Source organism: Nomascus leucogenys, chromosome 1a, assembly GCF_006542625.1.
Source record: "Nomascus leucogenys isolate Asia chromosome 1a, Asia_NLE_v1, whole genome shotgun sequence".
Lineage (NCBI taxonomy): Eukaryota > Metazoa > Chordata > Mammalia > Primates > Hylobatidae > Nomascus > Nomascus leucogenys.
The window spans coordinates 62046054-62068968 of record NC_044381.1 but is presented as its reverse complement, the minus strand read 5'-3'; the positions used below and the strand labels follow the sequence as shown (position 1 = coordinate 62068968).

The window sequence follows — 22915 nt, the reverse complement described above, 5'->3', positions numbered from 1 at the left end:
GGGGGCAGAAAGAGAATCTAATCAGGAATTGATGCTGATTTTACACGGGGCAAAGAACATTCTCAGAGTCAGTGTGTCTGTCAAAAACACTTGGTTTGTGGGGTTTGATTTCTGAACAAAAGTTATTATTTAGATGAAGCTCAAGCTTCATGACAAAAGAAAAACACCACCATTCAAGGTGCTATTGAAGAACTGCTGCATGTGCCAAGCAGCAGACCAAAATAATGGAGACGTCCTGCTGGAACAAATGAAAGAGTACAATAAAGACCCCGTTATGATCCTATCTGAACAAAGAAAGGGCTAACGTAGGTATTCTTGAGTGTCAGCTCACCAGGGTGGGAGGGGAATCACAGCCCTAATCTGCTCTGAAAGGGAGTGGGAATCTTTTGTTTCTGAGGCTGCAATCATGTGATACCTTATTGTTTCAGGGTGAGAAAGGTTGATATTACTTAACAAGCTGGTGGGGGCGGGGGTCTTTGGTGGGAGATAATGGGTCTCCAGATGTGCCCACAATAAAATAAAAGGCATGAGAGGCTAACTAAATGAAGTCACCAGCCTACTGGGAATCATTTGTGTCTTCACAGTCAAAAAATGGATCCCAACATGAAAATTCAGATGGCATCTGTCACAAACTAAAGGGGTCAATAAATCAAAAATAAGCATGGTTGTGTTTTTCCTATAAAGCTCCTGCAAAACATGTATGTGTGTGTGTATACACATGTTCTGAATCCATTACCTCTATTTTATTGAAAAACATGTAAATGTATAAGAAGCAAATAGAAGATTCTTTTCCTAAGAGGTAATATAGTGTTGCACCATATATTAGAATAAAATAACCAAAAAAATCATATTTTAAACAGCTCCCTCAATTTATTCAAATTTTTAAAAATATAAGATACAAATACATTGCTTTAGGATTTCACTTTATGTTTGTGGATTTACTTCAGGCACAATATTATGTATTAATTACTTAAAAATATATTTTATTGATAATTATACGTCTAAATTATTCGTGAAAAAATCGACATTTCATTGATTCAGTAAGCTAATTGTGAGCTCTTGCTATCATTAGAGGATTGTGGTAGGAACTATGGGGTATACGAAAAAAGATTTACAGCATCCCCAAGAAATGCAATTCCTAAATTCAATTTTAAATCACTTGTTTGGACCACATGTTCTCACTCATAGGTGGGAATTGAACAATGAGATCACTTGGACACAGGGCAGGGAACATCACACACTGGGCCTGTTGAGGGGTGGAGGGCTGGGAGAGGGATGGCATTAGGAGAAATACCTAAAGTAAATGACGAGTTGATGGGTGCAGCAAACCAACATGGCACATGTATACCTATGTAACAAACCTGCACACTGTACACATGTACCCTAGAACTTAAAGTATAATAATAAGAAAAAGATTTTTTAAAGAAATAAAATAAAATAAAATTAATCACTTGTTTGGAAGGCAAGTGAAATTGACCAAGTTTCCCAGGCAATCTCAACGAATGGCTGTTTAATCCCTAAAGTTGTTAGTACTTGTGTTTGGGGTCCTGAGAACAAAAGAGGGGTCTACCAGGGAAAAGACAATGAAGTCCTCTCTGGCTTTCAAGGCAAACTTAGGCACCATTTTAATAATTTCGCTACAGACCAGTATTTCACTTTAATACTCAGTTTGTATCACATTTTTTTTTAAATGGTCGTATTTCTAGTGGAAAACACATGCTATGAAGGAGCACATGAGTATTTTATGACACATTTTTAGACCAACTACAGACTGTGACAACACCTAAAATAAGACAGATAATCCAAAATGGGGATAATCTAAGTCATTCATATCAAAATTGGAAATGTACTCTACAAAGCTTTAAAAACATAATTTTTGGTATTTAGATATTCCTTGAGAGAGTCATTTTGTGAGTATTCATTTACTGGATTATAAAAAGTAGTAGCCCAAAAGGCCTGGTTATGAATCAAGCAAGCAAGTAAGCAAAGCAATTAGAAAATTGCACAGGCAATTTAGGCAAATATTAAATTAAATAATAAAGAAATTACTCAGACTATGAAAACATATCAACTTAAAATATACAAATGCTGTTCTCAAAAGCAGTTCAAAGTGAGAGATACTTGTATAATTGGTAAGAGCATCCACTTTATTTGGTAATAAATTACAGTAACTAAACATAGAAAGCAATTATTTTGAGATTTCAATAACATTAAAGGAAATCATGCTTTTTTTTTTTTTAACCTATAAAAAGAGGCATGATTTTGGCCAAACGAGGTGGCTCACACCTGTAATCTCAGTGCTTTGGGGGGCCAATGTGGGAGGATTGCTTGAGGCCAGGAATTCAAGACCAGCCTGGGAACCTAGTGAGACACCCTGTCTCTACACACACACACACACACCACACACACACACACAATTAAATTAGCTGGGTGTGGTGGTTCGATGCCTGTAGCCCTAGCTACTGGAGGCGGAGGCAGTGAGGCAGAAGGATTGCATTAGACCAGTAGTTCAAGGTTGCAGTGAGCCATGGAGGAACCACTGCAGCCCAGCCTGGGTGACAGAGTAAGACTCTCTAAAAAAATAAAAAATAAAATAAAATAAAAAAAGGAGAGGCATGATTTTAATAAAATTGAGCTATTCTCATTTAATGCTTTCAAACACTGCACTATCTCATCCATAAACCCTTCTCAAGTTTCCATAAATTAGCAGGGCACAATGGCTCACACTTGTAATCCCAGCATTTTTGAGAGGCTGAGGCAGGAGGATTGCTTGAGCTCAGGAGTTCGAGACTAGCCTGGGCAACATAGTGAGACCTTATCTCTACTAAAAACCAAAAAAATTAACTGGGCATGGTGGCATGTACCTTTAGTCCTAACTACTCATGAGACTGAGGCACTTGAGCCTGGGAGGTGAAGGCTGCAACAAACCAACAAACTGACTGTACCACTGTACTCCAACCTGGGCGACAGAGCAAGACTCTGTCTCAAAAAAAAACAAAACAAAAAAAAAAAACACCTCTTACAGGATCATCTTACTTTTTGCCTTATGTTTCAGTTAATTTATGTACTTGTCCATCTGCAGCAGACCACAAGCCTCTTGAGACCAGGAGTGATTGGTATTCTCACAAAAGCTTACATACAGTAGATACTCAACAAATGATTGTTGAATTTAGATCACAAATTCCTGCCAAGGAATTAAGCAAAAATGCTAGATAGAGAGATAGATAGACAGATAGATACACTATATATATATACATGTATATAGATATACATGTATATATATAGGTGTGTATATATACCTATACATATATATACATAGGTATATACCTATACATATATATACATAGATATATACCTATACATATATATACACATAGGTATATACCTATACATACATAGCTATACATAGGTATATATGTATATATACGTATAGGTATATACCTATACATATAGGTATATGTATATGTATAGGTACATATAGGTATATACCTATACATATATATACATAGGTATACATATATACATAGGTATACATATATACATAGGTATACATATATAGGTGTGTATATATACCTATATATATACCTATATACATATACATATACATATATATATATACCTAGCATATATATATATGTGCATATGTGTGTGTGTGTATATATATATATGTATATACATATATGTAGTTATTGGGGAGGAAACAAATAGCTGAAAAAATTAAGTCCACTTTCATTCAGAAATCAATTTGATTTTGTCTAAGCATACTCCCAAAGAATCTCTTTAACTACAGATTCCTCTCTCTCACACACACACACACACACACACACACACACACACACACAGAGAGAGAGAGAAATTTCCTATTTAATCCTTCTTTGACATCCTTGAGGCTCTGGGAAATCTGACTAATTTCTATATCAGTTTCTCTGATTCAGGAGAAAATTGAGAACACTACTACTTAAAGCAAAAAAAGTCGATGTGTTAATTTTTATAAAATGCAATTCTAGTATGAAAACTAATAGGCCACTAAAAGGTATTATTAACAACTGCAGGAAGGAATTCTAAAGATAAAGAGCAGCAAACTACCTAGATAAATTCAACCTTTCACAATATTTTGTAATAGTTTTAACTACACATTATGAAATGCAGTAGGCACACAGAAGAAAAGAAACATTCCACTCCACTTTATATTGTTATGGTGACAGCCATTCAATGCTGTGATCAAAGAGAAAGGCTTTTCAATACAGAGAAAGCGGCAGCCGTTCAAAACTAGTAGGAACTCTTTAAAAGGGCTTTTAATGTTCTTTCAGCTGCTGAGATGTTAATATGCAAGACAAAGGTACTTATCACTTACATGGTGGTTGAGGACACTTGCCCCCTAGGCTATATCATCAGTCCCCCAAATAATCTAGCACTTCCAACCCAATGCAGAGAAGGTCCCACAGCCACACAGTCCAAGAAATACTTATTGGCCCCATCATCCCCTCATATTGAACAACTAATGAAAATACAATACTTTCGATTCACTTAAGCTCTTTCAAATCACGCCTAGGCTTTTTAAGAAAACTAATTTTTGAATGGAAGATTCAGGCTTGTGGGAATAGCCAAGAAGTTGGCACGATCTAATCAGGTCAGTTCTTTTTTGATCAAGGACATAATTTTTTAAACAATATTCAACCTAAGGGTCAAGTTACAATTTTTGCTTTCCGAGAGTTTCAGTACAACTGGCCAAAATTTGGCTAAGAACATTTTTTCTTTTATTACGATCTTAGAAGATCTAACACATTCACTAGTATGCCCAAAAAGTAAAAACATGCAGCAAAAAGTAAAAAGAGGTGTGAGCATGAATTATCATGAAAACAGATGCTACTATAATTATTTGTACTTTTGACCTAATAAAATATTTAACCAGATTCTAACTGCCTTGAATTTTCAATTAATAATTCCACATTCCCAACCTCCTACTTTCAGGAGAAGAACACAACAAAGAATAACCATCAGGGATCACCATTTAGATCTAGTTTGGTTTGGTTTGAGGGGAAGCAGGGTTAGGGTGTTTCATTTAGTTTTGTTTTAGATCCAGATTATGTCCATTGACAAACAGTGAACTCAACAAATACCCTGTACATAAAAAAGTGTTCAATAAGAAAATAACCTTAGCAAAGTAGACTTTTTAGGTCCTCTAATTCCCCAAGTTTCAAATAAATAATTAAGTGTGACCAATACTCTCAAGAAGATTGTGTACTTAAATAACTATTATAAAGGTTTTCAAAGAGTTTGAGTAGGGAGGAATCTTTTTATATGTAGTTTAGCAGAATATAATGTATCATCTATTCTATTCCCAGAGCACACAGGATAATATACATTTTTTAAAAAAACAACCACTGCAAAGAATTCAACATAAATGCTAGGTCTATACATACAGCTATTTATGACAAAACCGACATATGGTTGAAACAATTAAGTCAACTTTCATTCAGAGATCTGCTCGATTGTGTATTAGCATACTCTCAAAGAATTGAAAACCCTTAGACCTCTAAACAGGTGTGGGGCCAAGGACCTTGGCTACCTAAAGTTTCACTGAAAAATCAACTCGCAAAAGCCAGATCAACAGGGGAAAAGACACACAACTTTATCTAACGTGTTATACACGGGAGCCTTCAGAATGAAAACCGAACCCCCCGGTGGGGTACAGAAGTGTGTAAATACCTTCTAGAAATTGGAGAAAGAATGCAGGCTCAGAGCATGGCCGAAAACAGGTTACAGCAGTAAATCAGGTTTTAGCTGCAAGACAGGTTATGTAAGGAGGCTTGGCTAGCAAAGGTGGTCTTGTTATGTAGATGAACCGAACCTCACAGGTAGCACTCCTCAGAGAGGAGAGAAGGCAAATGTGTCTTTCAGCTCTGTAAGGAGTCAGACTTAATTAATCCTTCCTAGATCCGGACAAGACAACGCCTGGCTACATTAATGCATATTTTCTATAGATGCAAATTTCCCCCATAAAAGACTGCTTTGCAGGGCGACTTCTGTTTGCTGCTGTTTGCTGACATCTCAAAATATGTCAAAGAAATATATTTGGGGGTAAAATATTTTGATTTCCTAAAATAGAAGATTTTCCACAGGACATGCCTTCACACTGTCCCACAAGGTGCATTCTCCATTATTACTTTGCCCTTGTCACAGCCCTTTTGTCTTTTTCCTTCAACTCTCAAAAATCAGTATGAGTCACAATCACCTGCAACTGTCTGGCATGTTTCCAAGAAATAAGACACTCTGCACAGTTAGTTTACTTACACAGATCTTTGTTTACTTTTATTAAGCAGATTATAGCCAGGTCAATGTTCAGAGGTAGAAGGGAAATGCACCAACTCTTAATTATAAACCTCTCCCTACGCAGGGAAAGGACAAGGGACTGAGAACCCCTAATTGTTTATATGTCCCTACCTGCTTTATCTATTTGATCGATTTAGACACATGAGTGATATTCCCAAGTTAAGCTATTGTTATAATAAACAGCTGTATGCACCAGACTTCTAGATTCACACCATATATCACTCATATTATCTCCTTCCTTAAAGAAAAAAAAAAATCTTGCCTGCCCCCAAAACCTATTAAAATATAATACAGCAAAAGCATAAGAAACTGTGGGGGTCATAGGCTTTTGGCTCCCTAAAAGTTCACTAAAATCACTGCCATGAGGCAGTTTGATTCACAGGAGAAAAGGCATATTTAATGTGTAAGCATGGGAGCCTTCAGAAGGAAAACCCAACTTCCCATTGAGGCACAGAAGTTAGATGACATCCTGAGGCTCCAGGCAGAATAAGTGCTTGGATCCTGGTAAAATAGGTTATAGGAAGGAGAAGAGGAGGAATTCTATTGAGGGAATAAATAATTACTAGGGAGAATGATTGGATGGGGAAACAGAAATTGACTTCTAAATAGTTCTTTTTGGAATTTAAATGATCCGTGGAGGTCGTCTTTATCTTGAATAGGGCTGTTTGGGTATGGTTAGATTTTTGGTCCTTCCTGCAACAGATAATGAAATAACAGGGAAAGAAGCAGGGATAATTGTTCTCCTTGTTGGGGGGGATGGGGGGTGGGCGGAGATGTCGGGGGTCAGTCCTATCTCTGTAGATAGGGGAAAAGTCTCTCCAGGAACTTTTTGATCTCTAAAGTCTTTTAATTTAAAATGCTCATTTTACCAGGGAGCCATATATTGCGGTGAAGTATTTTTATTTTCTTCAGAATATTTCAAACCTATAGTCCTAAAAAGACTAAACGTATTAAAAAAAAAAAAAGATACTAAGCTTTTGAATTAGAATAAGTATTATTTAAAGTTGAAAGATTTATTTTTCCTGCTTAAAAATTTACTTTTGTATTAAGCTATAGTCTTTTTGCTAGAAAACTACTAAAAAACTATAGTTAGGAAATAAATCTCTGGAGAAACAAAAATTAACTATAAATACTAAGAGTTTGCTTAACCTGATAATAACAAAATAATAAATGCCTATGGTCTGTATTTAAGGAATTCAGATTAGCAACTTAGCTACAGTTTCACTAAAGTGGACACATCTTTGGCAAATTACATTGGATTCTCCTGTTAAAATATGAATCCCTCAAAACAAAGAGCTGCTATTTATGTTTAATGCCAAAAGTGAACCAGGTGAAAACTTCTTAATTTTAAAGTGAAATAAATGACTTTAAAGAAATATTTAAAATTCATTCTTATGTTTCTGTCATTTATGCAAGGTAAAGGAGGCAGCTATTCAATTTTTCTGATCCCAAATATACTAATTAATCCTATCTTTTTCCAACGATGTTAAACAAGTCTATGAGAAGTAATGCTTGACCCTAAAGCCAATGGGGCTGATACCGCCAAAAGGTTAAAATGTATTATCATGCCCAAAAAAAGAAAAGCATAAAAGGAAAAAACTGCAGACCTACTACAGACCAAGGGGGGAGGAAGGGTAGCAATTAAGAACAGCTAACACTCTTTGAGCAACCAAAAATAAAAATAAAAAGAGAGCAAAGTACATAGGCCTCTAGGTGGAAGTAAAGAACTAGGAGATAAACTGCAGAAACAGATTGTTCTTCAACCCAGAAAATTAGAAAAAAGGGAAAAAGGTCATTGTACCTACTAGTCATTCTCTATTCCCTTCGGTTTCCTTTTTTCCTATTAATATTTCTCATATTTCTTTTTCTCCTTAATTCTTTTTATTGAAAAGCTGTTCTCTTTTCTCCCTTCCTTCCCAGTGATCCTAGACCATCCCCCTTCACCCTTGTTCTCAACTGGCTGAGAAGATTCAAGAGAGGCTTCCAACCTGCTGGCAGTGACGGATGGCAGTGCAGAGGCACAAAATGGCAAGTGCAGGCGCGTCACCAGCCTTGCAGCTGGCCTTCCAAAGAAAGAACCAAAGCCGAAGTCTGTCCTGAGGGAGGCTGATTTAATTAAGGTTATAGCAAAGGGCAGAACTGCCTGTGGGCTGCATTCTCTGCAGAGGGCCAAAGACAATGCATTAAAATACTTCTCAAGAAGAAAAAGCCAAGTAAGTTATGTTGGTAAAATGTTGAAAGGTGGGAAAAATGAAAAGACAACAGGGATGTGTTTGAAAAACAAGCAAAGACCTGCCAAAGTTCATTATCTAGTGATGTACAGATACCAAAATGCAATGACAATATGAAACAGAAGGAGTATGTTTTGATGTGCCTTTCACACTAGAAATATTTCAGATGAATAATGAGATGCCCAGACTGAAATAATCCAAGGCTGTTCAATCCAGCATCATAGCAAAGTTTCTATCAATGGCAGGGCCAGGACCAGAACCCCAGTGTACTATTTCTTTCAACTGTAACACATAGCCTATTTTTAATATAACTTAAACCACTTGGAATAAAGCCTTTTCAAACAGGGAACAAGTTCAGTTTTGAGCATCTCTTATGAGAAAAGGGTTCTGCTAGACACTGGAGACCCAATAGTACAAAAAATAAATATGGTTCCTACTTTCAAGAAGCTCACAGCCCAGCATTTGGGGGGAGAAAGAGTAGGGAGACAACACAGGTAAACAAGTAATTAAACTGAATGTTGAGGCAAAGAAAGTGGGCTGAGGAGGTGATTGCTTGAGTTTATTAAATCTCTATGAATGGAATAGAGTTTAATTTTCTAAAAGCCCTGGCAAATTTACTCACCCAAATGTGCACCACCAGATGATTACTAATATCTTTCTTATTTTGCACGTGTAAACTAAAGTCTACCACTGAACTCCGCCATTAAAATGACAACACGTTGCCCAATAGTGACTAAAAAATATGGGAGGGAGGGAAGGGTGACACACTACAGAAGTCTTTCATATTCTTTGAAAGGGTGTCACCTGCAGGTGAGTTCCCGGCCAGAATATAAAACAGTCATAGTCCCTCTCCTCCTAGGGCGTGCGAAACCTAAGCCAAACAAAAGGGCCATCTTACACATTCTCAACAGTTTCCTCTATGTTCCTCAAGACTCAAGGGTACTACAGAGTCAAAAGGCAGAACTTCTAATGAGCAAGTAATTACTCAGCACTAGAGTGGCAGCTGGACTTCACTTAGCCGAATAGGGATACACTGTGGCTAGGAAGAGGGGCACAATGATGTGCACCTGTAGTCCCATCCACTTAGAGGCCGAGGCAGTTGGATGGCTTGAGCCCAGGAGTTCAAGACTATAGTGTGCTAGGACTACTATAGAGCCGCTGCACTCCAGCCTGGGTAACCTAACAAGACCCCACGCCAGCCCCATCGCCAAAAAAAAAAAAATACTGGCTAGCAGCAGCACAACAGGCAAACGGGGGCTATGTGACAAGACCAAGTGCCGCAAGCACTAACAGGAGGCAAGAAAAAACACTTGAAGGTTAAAGCCAACCTCAGACTCGGCCAAGCCCAGCTCAAGTATAATATTTTTCAAATCCTCGTATAAAGTTGATTTTATAGTGGTGGCACCCATGGCATTAAAAAGCAATGTTAGTACGGGTGCAGTGGCTCATGCCTGTAATCCCACCACTTTGGGAGACTGAGGTGGGAGGATCACTTGAGGCCAGGAGTTCAAGACCACCCTGGGCAACATGGTGAAACCCTGTCTCTGCAAAAAAATATAAAGATTAGCTGGGCATGGTGGTGCATGCCTGTACTCCCAGCTGCTCAGAAGGCTGAGATGTGGAAAGATAGCTTGAGCTCAGGAGGTAGAGGCTGCAGTGAGCTGTGATCCTACCAATGCACTCCATCCTGGGTGACGGAGTAAGACCCCTGTCTCAAAAAAATATATTTTTCTAATGTTATGTTTTTTCAAATCACAACTTAAAAAAAAAAAAGAAAACCTCAAGAACTCATTTTTCTAATTCCTCCTGAAACAGGAATCAGGCATATGTCCCTGTGTTAAACTAAATCTTTCCCATTCCTAAAATATTAATAATTAACTTTCCAAACTTCATTGTATGCAAAAAAATGACTCATTCTTCAGGGAAGTGAATCACCATTACAGAGACCATTAAGACAACAGAAGGCTTGCTGTCTCCAAAGTGCACACCAATAATTAAGAGCCCTCAAGTCGATAACAATTTCACATGGAGGGGACTTAATCTGACCTGACCACGATATCAAATTTATAGTGGATATTCATATGTTTTAAGATACTTACGTGAAACTCAGTCAGAGGTCAATTCTTTTCTCATGGGCTCAATGTGGATTGTCTTAAATTTCAACTCTTTCAGGCAACAACGTCCTAATGACATTTCTAACCAGTGGTAAAGCCTTATTAAAAAATATTAGGATTAAGAATGCCACAATCTCTACCAGACAAACTTTTCATAACATAAAATTCTTATCAAATATTGAACTTTTACTTATTGTTCAAACTACAATGGACCCTTGATACAACAAATGTAAAAAGGTTTATCACTCTTCACCATGTAATGAAAATAAGTGTCTTGTTACAAATCTGGTTACTAGGTTAGCCTAATAATAACAATTTCAAAGCAGATTTGCCTTATCTGCAAAAATAAAAAAAAGGACTGATTTGCTGGGAGATAGCAATTCTGTGTTTTAAGACATACACAGTTTATGAGTCTGTTTCACTTTTTTTAAAGACATTTTAATAAAAACCCTATGCTTCATTTATCTTTGTATTGCTCACAGCAACCAGTACAGTGCCTTGCACATCCTAGGAATGAAATAAAATACTTGCTGAACATAGTTCCTGACAACCAACATTAAAGCCTTCCCAAAGCAAGTACCAGGAAAACAAAAGAACAAGCAAACATGACCTACAGCCATAAGTTTTGCAGAAGAAAAAAAAGAACATGCAAACATATTCTAGTATGCTTTTATTCTTTGATTCACAACCCAAATCTGAACAGGGTTTCCAGGAACTTGCTTATTCTAAAAAATGTGCACATCTACAGTACTTTAAATTTTCATCCTGTTTATAGAAAATACAAGTAAAGCTAATGCTATTTTTACACTTAGTTCCTTATTTCACAGAAATTTGTTACAAGTAACATCACCCCACCATCATGTGTAAGTAGTAGGAAATGAAAAAATATACATAATGTCTGCCTTAAACCTGAAAGCAATGACTTTCAAAGCCCAAATGCAAATTATCTGACCATTAAACTAATTAAATTGCTAACAAAGCCAAACAGGAATAAAATAAGAATATATCTGAGAAAGAAAAAAGAAAAGTGCTGACTGGAAACAGGGACAAAGGAGTTCTTGTCCCTGCTTGGCTGTTAATTTACTATATGACCTTACCTAATTATTTAGCCTCTCTGGGTCCCAACTTCCTTGTTTTAATATTATCTTTAAGGTCCCTTCAAGCGACATACTAAGATTCAGCATATGTAGCAGTGTCCAGAAAACTGATTTACATTCATTACCCCCCTCCCCACCGCACCCCTGGCAAAAGGGCACAGTTCACTTGATAGTTTTAAATATCTGAGTTTGGATTTCTATCAAAGGCAATTTATTAAAATGTCAGATGGGCTTAAGTCCATTTCAAGTGGAGAACTAAAGCGAGTATTGCTTACAGATTCAAGTTTCGACTAGACAGCAGCTGCTGCTATTGAGAGAATAGACTTTAACAATCTAGTTGAAAATTATACCTCTTTACAAATGGAGAAAACTAGTAATGGGGATTTTCATACTCTCAAAAAGGCAGATGCATAGCTTTTCTTTTTTTTTTTTTTCCTTTTCCATTTCATCATATTGAGAGACAGGAAAGCAGAAGGGCTAGCTTGACTTGGGAGGCAGAGAGGAGAATGGATGTTACCGTACAAAACCAGACAAGACCCTTTCAATTGATGTACTGTACTAGACAGCCCATTCTTCTCACTAATGCTCACAATCCAAATGAAATGAAAAGATTTCCTGTGGCTGGGATGGGAAGAAGCCTGGACAAGAGAGCAATACCATATGACAGCAGCTAGCTTCAAAGTCTAAAGACTTGCTCTCAAGATGGGATTCAGATCATTCTGGAAAGGGCCAATAAAATGAAAATCTGTAGCTGAGACCTGATTAAGCTATGATTTATATCTATTTATAGCTTTAAAAAACTTTTGAAAGTACCTTTTGATACCAGACAGCATTAGCCTGTATAGTACTTTATCATATATTAATACATAGCAAACTTACTCAAATTTAATCCCCAAAATATTCCCATAAAGCATTTTAAAACTCCTTTTTCAGGTGAAGAAACAACGTGAGAAGGATTAGGGGATTTGCCCACAGCAAATGTTTAGCAAGTGTCAGAGCCTTGTTTTAAATCCAAGTCTGACTTCAAGTCCTCCAATCTTCACCATTTTAAGATAGTACTTCTGACACTAGTTTTCAGTCGCTACTATTTTGTCTGATTTAATAAATTTCATTTCTCACAAAATTGCTCCCCCACCCCAATCTGTTACTTCTCTGGCTTCTTAGAGCATTCTATGCATAATTTTCCCAGACATGCACTTATTGGACCTTCTAATTGTTCATTTCCTTATGTCCGGGGCTAGGCTCATTTCTTCAATAGCAGAGATTGTCATCTCTCTAGTTGCAAATGACACAGGTATCTTCAATCCCTGTGGCCTCCCTGGTTGCAACCACTTTAACTCTTTCTCTTTACCAGCATGAATGCTCCACAAAGCAGGTGCTGCAATTGCTTCCAGAGGGTCTGGACCACAATAGGTGATTAATAAGTGCCAGCTGAATGGATGGTGGGTGAGTGAATGATGCAATGCTCATACATATTTTAGAGCACACATTACGATGCACACATTTACATACAGCACTCCATGTGAGTCTAAGACCGTGAATTTGGTTGTGATTATTGTCTTTTTTTTTTTTTTTTTTTTTTTTTTGAGATGGAGTCTTGTTCCTATCGCCCAGGCTGGAGTGCAGTGGCACGATCTCGGCTCACTGCCCCTCCACCTCCCAGGTGCAAGTGATTCTCCTTCCTCAGCCTCCCGAGTAGCTGGGATTACAGGCATGCACCCCCACACCTGGCTAATTTTTTTTTGTATTTTTAGTAGAGATGGGGTTTCACCATGTTGGCCAGGCTGGTCTCGAACTCCTGACCTCAGGTGATCCACCCGCCTCAGCCTCTCAAAGTGCTGGGATTACAGGCGTGGGCCAATTGTGCCCGGCCTAAGTTTCCTCTTTCTAAAATGTGCCTTGTCTTTCTCAATTTCAGAAACTTGCCCAAAGCATGTAGTTCTAAGTAGTACCCTGTCAACTTCAAGATAATAGCCCACAAGACTACATTACCCTCTAGTTTGTCTTTTCTTTGTTTTTTTTTTTTTTTTTTTTTTTTTGAGACGGAGTCTTGCTCTGTCCCCCAGGCTGGAGTGCAGTGGCGCAATCTCGGCTCACTGCAAGCTCTGCCTCCCGGGTTCACGCCATTCTCCTGCCTCAGCCTCCTGAGTAGCTGGGACTACAGGCGCCCGCCAACACGCCCGGCTAATTTTTTGTATTTTTAGTAGAGACGGGGTTTCACCGTGTTAGCCAGGATGGTCTCAATCTCCTGACCTCAGGTGATCCGCCCGCCTCGGCCTCCCAAAGTGCTGGGATTACAGGCTTGAGCCACCGCGCCCGGCCAGTTTGTCTTTTCTTGATAGCTGTTTGAGGACAGCATTGATTAGGCCTATTAGAACATGACTGAAGCGTTCCCCATTCTGGTTTCCTGTTATGAATCTGACACTTCTGAAAAGTCACTGGTTACAGACTAGATCAAGGAAGGAGACTACTCAAATAATTAACTGTGACACAGAATATCCAGATAAACACCATGTAAGAATTTACAGATTCTATTTCCCTGTCCACACACAGGAGAGTCCTCGGCTATCTCATTCACAGGTTAATAAGAACAGGTGATGACTCAGAATTCACTTCTAATCTTAGTTTTCTGAGCCTTTAAGCACACATACATCAGAAAAAACAGCATCAGGAGGACTGAACAGAAAGCCAGAAGACAGATTTCCAGTTCCGCCCAAACTGATCCTCTAATGCAGGTACACAGAAGCTGGGGGAAGTCATTTCAGTGTGAAGAGAAAAGCACTCTAAAGTGCTACCCAATGTTTACTAAGCAGAGGACGTGCCTACTGCACATTCTTCTGCTTTGCCCAGAAATGCAAACTAAAAAGAACCCTTTGTATAGGTAATCAGACACACAACCACAGTATGATACCTAGACCAATTCTGAAAAGAACGAGCGTCCTTCAAGGGTCAAATAAACATTAGTAGCTCCATTCCAGCCAACCAAAGAAAGATAAGGCTAACCATTTTAAATGTGTTTTTTAACACTGAGCCATTTCCAACAGATTTGCCTGGCTGCTCTGGGGATACAGGCCTCCCTCAGCTCAGGTGAAGCCTCTACCCTTTCCCCTCTCTCTAAATTCTTCTCACTTTTTACCGGGAAGAGCAGCACATCTCAATACATGCAACTGTGCGGCAGCGCATCACTCTGTCACACTGAATCAAGGGGAGTGAACTCAAGGCAGTGAGTAGCTCATGTGCACAATGAAAGTTTTAAAAATTATTAGGCAGTCTATCCTTAACCCCAACTGCTGATGAAAGGAGATATATATCAAAGTCTGTTTTCCTAACCTGCGGAGAATTTAAGTGAGCTGTTTCCGCTCCAGGGCGAGGTCTGGTGACACTCATCAACCCTCAGCAGAGAGCATCCAGGGAATTCAGGATCTTGGTTTTATCGCTAAGGGTGTAGCCACTAGTGCTATTAACAGCAGCACTCTGGATCCTCACAGAGAGGGCCCCCCTCCTTTACCAGGATCTCCCAAATCTGCCGAGAAAAGCTGGGAATAGGGTCCAGGGCTAAGGCTATTCCCCAGATTTAAAGGAAGCTGTACACGATTTTAAAGCCTCACCTTACCTCAGCTAACAGAGAGGCAGGGGGCGGAAGGCGGAGGACCCACCAACCCAGGGGGATTGTAAGGAGACAAAGATCACCCCAAACGTACAAGCGCGCGCGCCCTGAAGCCCGGACTGCAAAGCACATTCCATCAACCTTTCACTGTAATCGGCTTACTGTGGGGTTTATCCCCTCACCCCATCCCTCTCCAGAAAGTTTAATGCAGTTCGCACCGACTTTGAAAGGTCCATTGTTCCCTTCCCCGTAAACTTAATGAAAAGAGAGAGGGGAGAGAAAGAAATCAAGACACTGTTTCCGAGGACCCTTTCTTAAGGAGAGGACTGACTCCTGGGGAGTCGGGTCAGTCCCAATCCAGAGATGAAACCGGGAAAGGAGGCGCACCGGGGAAGGGCGGGAGGACGTTTTCCTTTTCGGCAGAAATGCCCAACGCCGGAGCCGGCCAGGCCGCCGGGAGCAGAAAAGGTGGGCGAGACCCGGGTCTGCGCCCCCACAGTGGCCCCTAGGGCAGCAAACGAGGTGGAGCGGGGGGGCGGGTGACTGAGTCGCTTCTTACCTTCCCCTACCCCGCTTAGCGTCCGTTAACTCAGGTGCCTACACAGCGGTCCAGGGAGACGGAGAGGAGTCCCTGGCGTCCTCGGGTCCAGATCTCCTCTCCATGGCCAGGAAGCCACTCGACTGCCGGCGCCCTCAGCTGCCGCTCGTACTCAACTGGCAGCCGCAGCCTCTGCCTGGAGGTGAAATATTCTCCTCCCGAGAGTGACGCGCACTTCCCTCCGCCTCCGCCTCCTCCTCCTCCTCCTCCTCTTGCCCCGAGCCTCGGGGGCAGGGGCCTCGGCTCGCTCTCTCCCGGAGCCGCCGCTCGGCTTTCTCCTTTCCTTCCCCTCCGGGAGAAAGAGGAGGAGAATCGTGGCCCGGGCGGCGCGGGCCTGAGCGTCCCCGCGACAACAGGGGAGGAGGCGGCGGCGAGGGTCAGAGTGGGGTCCCAGGAGTCGCTCTTGTCCCTGGTCGGTGGGCGCCGCGGCTTGCTAGGGTCGCGCTCAGCCTCCGCCGGCCAGACAAGCAGCCCGGCTTGGCTGGGCCGGGAACTGTGGATTGGGCGGGCGGGCGGGCGGTGGAGAGCGAGGGAGGCGGAGGGAAAGGAGGAGCCTGCCATCAGAGGAGGCGGTGGCCCCGCCGGGCCCCTCCCGCCGGCCCCGCTCCCCGCGAGCTGCGAAAGCGGAGGCTCAGCGCCACTCGCTGCCGCGCGCTGGAACAGCGCCCGAGCGCACTGCCGGCGGGGGAGGGCCCCAGCCAGCGACCCCCGCTGCGGCTGCAGGCTCCTACCCTTCCTGGGCGCGCACACCCGCCTGGCCGAACCGGAGCCTGTGCCTCCAGCACCCCCAGATAAGGCTGGTACTGCGCCTGTCACTCCCTGGCTGAGCCTGACACTGCGCCCCCAAAGTCCCCTGGCTGAGCGTGACTGCACCCCATCAACCCTCGGCTGAGTCAGACTTTGAGCCCCATCACCCGTAAAGAGATTTCCACACTCCCACAAATGTTCTGAGCGTCCAGTCACAGCCCCTACCTGGCCAGGCGCAAGCGCCAGGTTCTCAGCGCTGTCAGAAGAACCAGCCTGCTCTGGGACACAGGGCAGCTCTTCTGCTCCCTTGGAGCAACCCCAGCATCCGCTCGCAGGCCGGAATAAATATACTTAGGTCTTCCCACGCCCCCTACCTGCCCCACTCTGGAGTGGCGGCCGCTTGCAGAGGTGGCGCCGAAAGCCACGCCCCGGCCCACCCCAGGGCCAAAACGCCGCTCTGAGGACACCGGCACCGGCCCTGAAGCAGCCCTGCCGCCGCCACCCTGCCCCCTCGCTGGAGCTGCTTTCACAGCCTTGGCCCTGGGTGAGGGCGCGGCCCGGGCTGGATCACTCAGACCCACGAGGTCCCGAGCTAGTGACAGCGGCAGGACTGCCAAATCCGGGCCATCGTCATCCTCGATTTAATTGGGAATTGGAAGTTTTCCCTCCAGGAAACTCTTTCAGTGAATAATATACAGGTAGGATAGTTTAGTTTTCAGGGTTGTTAATTCCTCCTCCCTCAACAAACTCAGTCGTGTAACCGCTACACACCCGGCAGTGAAGGGGAATCCCCTATTTCAAGGACTTTGTGTAAGAAATTACTGTTTCCAAATCTTGGCTGATGATAAGAATCCCCTGGGGCACTTAGAAAAAATTGGATTGCTAGACATCGCCCAATCTACTGAATCAGAGGTATCTGGAATATGTAAGTTTGGGAAACAGGGCTAGAATGCATCCTCTAATTAATTAAAGCCTTGGAAAGATGCCTCCAAAACAGCAATGCGAGCTAGTGCTGAGATCTAAAGAAACTTCACCCAGCTGCCTTTGGGAGCCGCTGTCCCTTCTGGGAGAGACAGGGAGGAAAGGTTTTTAAAATAAGGGAGATAGTTTTGAATAACAAGATGGAAGGGATAAAAGACTGTTTTCATGGTCCAAAGTTGTTTTGGATTGTGCTTAATAAAGATAGAAACTGTGTCACCCAGTGTGCTAGGCTGAAAAATGTTCCCTCCCCAAAGATAACAGGTTCTAAATCCTGGAACTTGTGCATATTACCTTACATAGACAGAAGCACGGCCTTCACATATGTGATTCAATTAAGGGTCTTCTTGAGTTGGGGAGATTATTCTGGATGATCAAGATGGGTCCTAACTGCAGTCACATGTACTTTTATAAGGCGAAAGGGGGTGGTTAGCACACACAGAGGAGGGCTGGCCACTGTGGAGGCAGAGATTGAAGTGATGCCTCCACAAGTCAAGGAATGCCAGCACAGAGGCAAGGATTCTCCCCTAGAACCTCTGAAGTGAGCAAGGTCCTGCTGACACCTTGATTTTGGCCCATTGAAACTGAGCGTGGTCTTCTGCTTCCAGAAGTGTGAAAGAATAAACTTCAGTTGTAAGCTACACCAAGTTTGGGTGATGTGTTGCAGCATAGGAGGCCTGTGCTGGGCCAACTTTATATTACAAATATCCATTTTTTGAATCCTTATTAAGTGCCAGGCACTTTGCTTGGAGTTAGGATATGTTATGGGATATGTTGTCCAATTAAATCCTCCCACTAATTATTATTTCCGTTTTAAAGATGGGACAGTAGGACTTGAAAATTTAAAGGGTCTTCCCAAGGCCACACAGTAAGAACCTCTTGGAATCAAGTCTGCAAACCACTTAAATGTTAAAAATAGCAATTAGGCCAGGCGCGGTGGCTCACGCCTGTAATCTCAGCACTTTGAGAGGCTAAGGAAGGTGGATCACAAGATCAGAAGATAGAGACCATCCTGGCTAACACAGTGAAACCCCGTCTCTACTTAAAAAAAAAACACAAAAAATTAGCCAGGTGTGGTGGCAGGCGCCTGTAGTCCCAGCTACTCTGGAGGCTGAGGCAGGAGAATGCCGTGAACCCGGGAGGTGGAGCTTGCAGTGAGCCAAGATCAAGCCACTGCACTCCAGCCTGGGCTACAGAGCGAGACTTCATCTTAAAACAAAACAAAACAAAAAACAAGCAATTAAAAATTTATATACATTAGTCTAATAAAATTTTTGGTTTTAAAAAGGACTTATTTATTTATTTCCACAATCTATATTTATTGCCCAAACCAAGGGAAATGGATGTTGATTGATAGTGGGGTGGGCTAGTGGGGAGCAGGGGTATAGGGGATCTCTTTACACTTGCACTCAATTTTGTTGTGAACCTAAAACTGCTCTAAAATATAGTCTATTAACTAAAGAAAAAGGGTAGGGGGATTGAATCTGTGTGTGGCCTATCTTTGAGAATTGAATAAACTTTTATTTTTAGATATTTATCTGGAACATAAAAAATCAAAGGAAAGGCCAGGCGCGGTGGCTCAAGCCTGTAATCCCAGCACTTTGGGAGGCCAAGGTGGGTGGATCACCTGAGGTCAGGAGTTCAAGACTAGCCTGGCCAGCATGGGGAAACCCCACCTCTACTAAAAATGCAAAAATTAGCCGGGCATGGTGGCACGCACCTGTAGTCCCAGCTACTCGGGAGGCTGAGGCAGGAGAATTGCTTGAACCTGGGAGGCAGACGTTGAAGTGAGCCGAGACCTCGTCATTGCACTCCAGACTGGGTGACAGAGGGAGACTCCGTCTCAAAAAAAGAAAAAAATCAAAGGAAACTGATGTGAAAGGAAGCTATGAAGGAAACCAACAAAGTAAGAGGACACAGACTTCTCTGATCAATGGGACTGATGTCACAGATTGAGTTCTCAGGGAAGCAGGCTCTGAGACACTGACAGGATGTTTCACCTGTGGGGGACAGGCAGGAAGCAGCATGGGCAAAGGGAGTAGCTGGGGTATACCCAACAGCCTTCATTGATCCCACTGGGGGATCTGAGACATGGCCCATTGGAATTATTGAGCCTAAATGACTGGACCATTAGATACCCTCCTGAATCAGTCATTGGATGTCATTCATCCTGGGAAGTGACATGATCTTGGTCAAGGTGACCCTGCAGCTGAGGCAGTCTCCAAAAGGGCCAGCTGCTGACAGCACCCAGAGCTGGGCAGCAAGTCCTTCTTTGCAAGCAAATCTGGGCAGTGTATCTCCATGTCACTCACTGATATGGTGTGGATCTGTGTCCCTACCCAAATTTCATGCTGAATTGTAATCCCCAGTGTTGGAGGTGAGGTCTGATGGGAGGTGACTGGATCATGAGGGCAGATTACTCATGAATGGTTTAGTACCATCGTCTTGGTACTGTCCACGGGATAGTGAGTGAGTTCTCCAGAGTTCTGATCGTTTAAATGTGTGTGGCACCTCCTCCCTCGCTATCTTGCTCCTGCTCTGGCCATGTAACGTGCCTGCTCTCACTTTGCCCCCACCCTCCCTCCCCTGCATGATTTTAAGTTTCCTGAGGCCTCCTCAGAAGCTGAGCAGATGCCAGCATCATGCTTTCTGTACAGCCTGCAGAATCGAGGTCAATTAAACCTCTTTTGTCAATGCAAGAACAGACTAACACACCCACTTACATGTATGTGACATCCTCACCATTGTGCTATTCCTTCCAAATAAGGAGAGAAAGCCCCACAGTGAGTGGGATGCCCACATTTTGCATTTTTTCCTGGTTGTAACTGTGCATTCACACAGGATAATACGCTGGCTAAGACCCGAGACTCTTTAGTCAGATCACGTGCCGTAGCTCACTAGTACCACCAGATGCTCAGCCTCTCTGAGGCGCCTCCATTTTTCATTTTAAAAGGGAATAATAGTAGTACCCAGCCCATGCAGTTATTATAAGAGTTAAATATGGCAATGCTGTAAGGGGCTTCACTGCACTTCTCATTAATGCTCAGCACATTGTGTTATTGGTGCCTCCTGTCATCTCTTCTTTACCCTCCATGATTGGCTAAATTGTAAATCTGGGGGGACAAGGGGAGATAGCGTCTCACTATGTTGCCCAGGGTGGGCTCAAACTCCTCAGTTCAAGTGATACTCCTGCCTCAGCCTCCTAAGTAGCAAGGATAAATTGGAATGTTATATTAGGTTACACTTGCGAAGACTTTGAGGTGGAGATAGGAAATGGAGTGCTCTTGGGGTCCAGGTCATAGGTGAAGGCCATGAGATAAATACAATAAGCACTACCTAAAGGAAGCTGGAACTTTCTTTTTAATGGTGAGAAACAGCAGCCACACTCCAAACAAATGCCAGGCCTCTCCTTTCTGTACCCTGGTGGCCCTAACCCCTCACCACACATGTTGTTGCATCTCCGAAGGACTATATTAAATGTCTGTGGATGCTTAAACAACACGAGGGTTAAGGGCACTGACCCCCACATCTATCCATGGAAGCTGGCTGGGTGTGGGAGGGTCAATGTCCCTAACGTGTATATATGTATATATATTTATATATACACACACACACACACACATACACACACACACACACACATTCACCTTCTCGTGAAACATTCCAAGGCCAGTCATCGTGGCCTCCCCTTAGCTCTGATGGCTCCATACGCACACCTGCCGTAACCCTGACCACACTGCATTGCAGTTATTTAGCGGGTTTTATTCACAGCTCTTCCCATCCTGCCTACTTCCCTACAGCTGGTAGACTGGGCACCTGAAGATTTAGAGATTGAAGATACAGCCTTATTCAACTTCAAATCCTCAGGGCCTAGCACAGTGTTTGATGAGTGATACTGCCCCTTGAGTGGGCAACAAAGAAGTCAGCAGAGGCTTTAGGAGAGAGGAGGGGACCAAACACCGTGATATGGAAAGAGTCTGTGCACCTCTGTGTTCCGCAGCTCCAGGTTTCTGTTTGCTTTGCACTCTCCAGCTCCAAACTAAGACAGAACCTCACTTCACCATCACCCACTCTTCCCCTTTCTGCTTTCTCCCAGGCTGTTAGAAATTAATTCCTTCAAACTGTGTTTCATTCTATGAGGGTCTGAATAGATAGTGTTTTCTATTGTCTTGTTTTGTTTTGTTTTTGAGACAGAGTCTTGCTCTGTCACCCAGGCTGGAGTGCAGTGGCACAATCACAGCTCACTGCAGCTTCAGTCTCCCAGGCTCAAGTGATCCTCCCACCTCAGCCTCCCTAGTAGCTGGGACTACAGCTTGATCCTCCTACTGCAGCCTCCCGAGTAGCTGGGGCTACAAGTGTGCACCACCACATCTGGCTAATTTTTTTTTTTTTTTTTTTTTGAGACGGAGTTTCGCTCTTGTTGCCCAGGCTGGAGTTCAATGGCATGCTCTCAGCTCACTGCAACCTCTGCCTCCTGGGTTCAAGTGAGTCTCATGCCTCAGCCTCCCGAGTAGCTGGGATTACAGGTGCCCGCCACCATGCCCAGCTAATTTTTTGTATTTTTAGCAGAGACAGGGTTTCACTATGTTAGCCAGGCTGGTCTCAAACTCCTAACCTCAGGTGATCCACCACCTCAGCCTCCCAAAGTGCTGGGATTATAGGCATGAGCCACCACGCCCAGCCAATGTTTGTATTTTGTAGAGACGGGGTTTCACCGTGTTGCCCAGGCTGGTCTCCAATGCCTGATCTCAAGCGATCCACCTGCCTCGGCCGCTCAAAGGATTAGGATTACAGGGGTGAGCCACCACGCCCTGCCTAGGTCATCTTTAAATCATGTTTTTCTGTTCATATTTGCTCCTTTTGCACTCAGTGTACATATGTAGACTGATGTGCAGGTGACTAATGCCTCACTAGTAAGGTGTTGATATGCTGTTTGCCATCCACACTTTAATTAAAAGTCTTAGAAGAATTTTCCCCCCATTGACTCCTTGCAATAACATTACAGAATGTTAGTGTGACCTTTCTTTGCTGCGGTAACAGCTGCATGTCTACAAAACCATCTGTGCTTTCTTTATTTCCTTCCATCCAACCAGCCTCATTCTCACACTTCATAGGCTCGCAATGAAGGCTGCATGTTTCCTGTCAAACTCTCTGGATGCTTGCTTTAAATTATGATGTAAGCAATTCTGATCCAGTACAGCCAAACTTCT

At 42.6% G+C, this 22915-nt stretch overlaps 1 protein-coding gene across 1 annotated transcript in view; it reads right to left on the bottom strand.

The window, feature by feature from the left end:
* Positions 1 to 16469, bottom strand: part of CEMIP2 (cell migration inducing hyaluronidase 2) — an 83182-nt gene extending 66713 nt beyond the window's left edge. Inside the window, exon 1 of the mRNA XM_003267402.2 lies at positions 15942 to 16469. The gene's annotated coding sequence lies outside the window, so the exon portion shown is untranslated. The remainder of the gene's footprint in view (positions 1 to 15941) is intronic.
* Positions 16470 to 22915: the final 6446 nt, after the last annotated feature.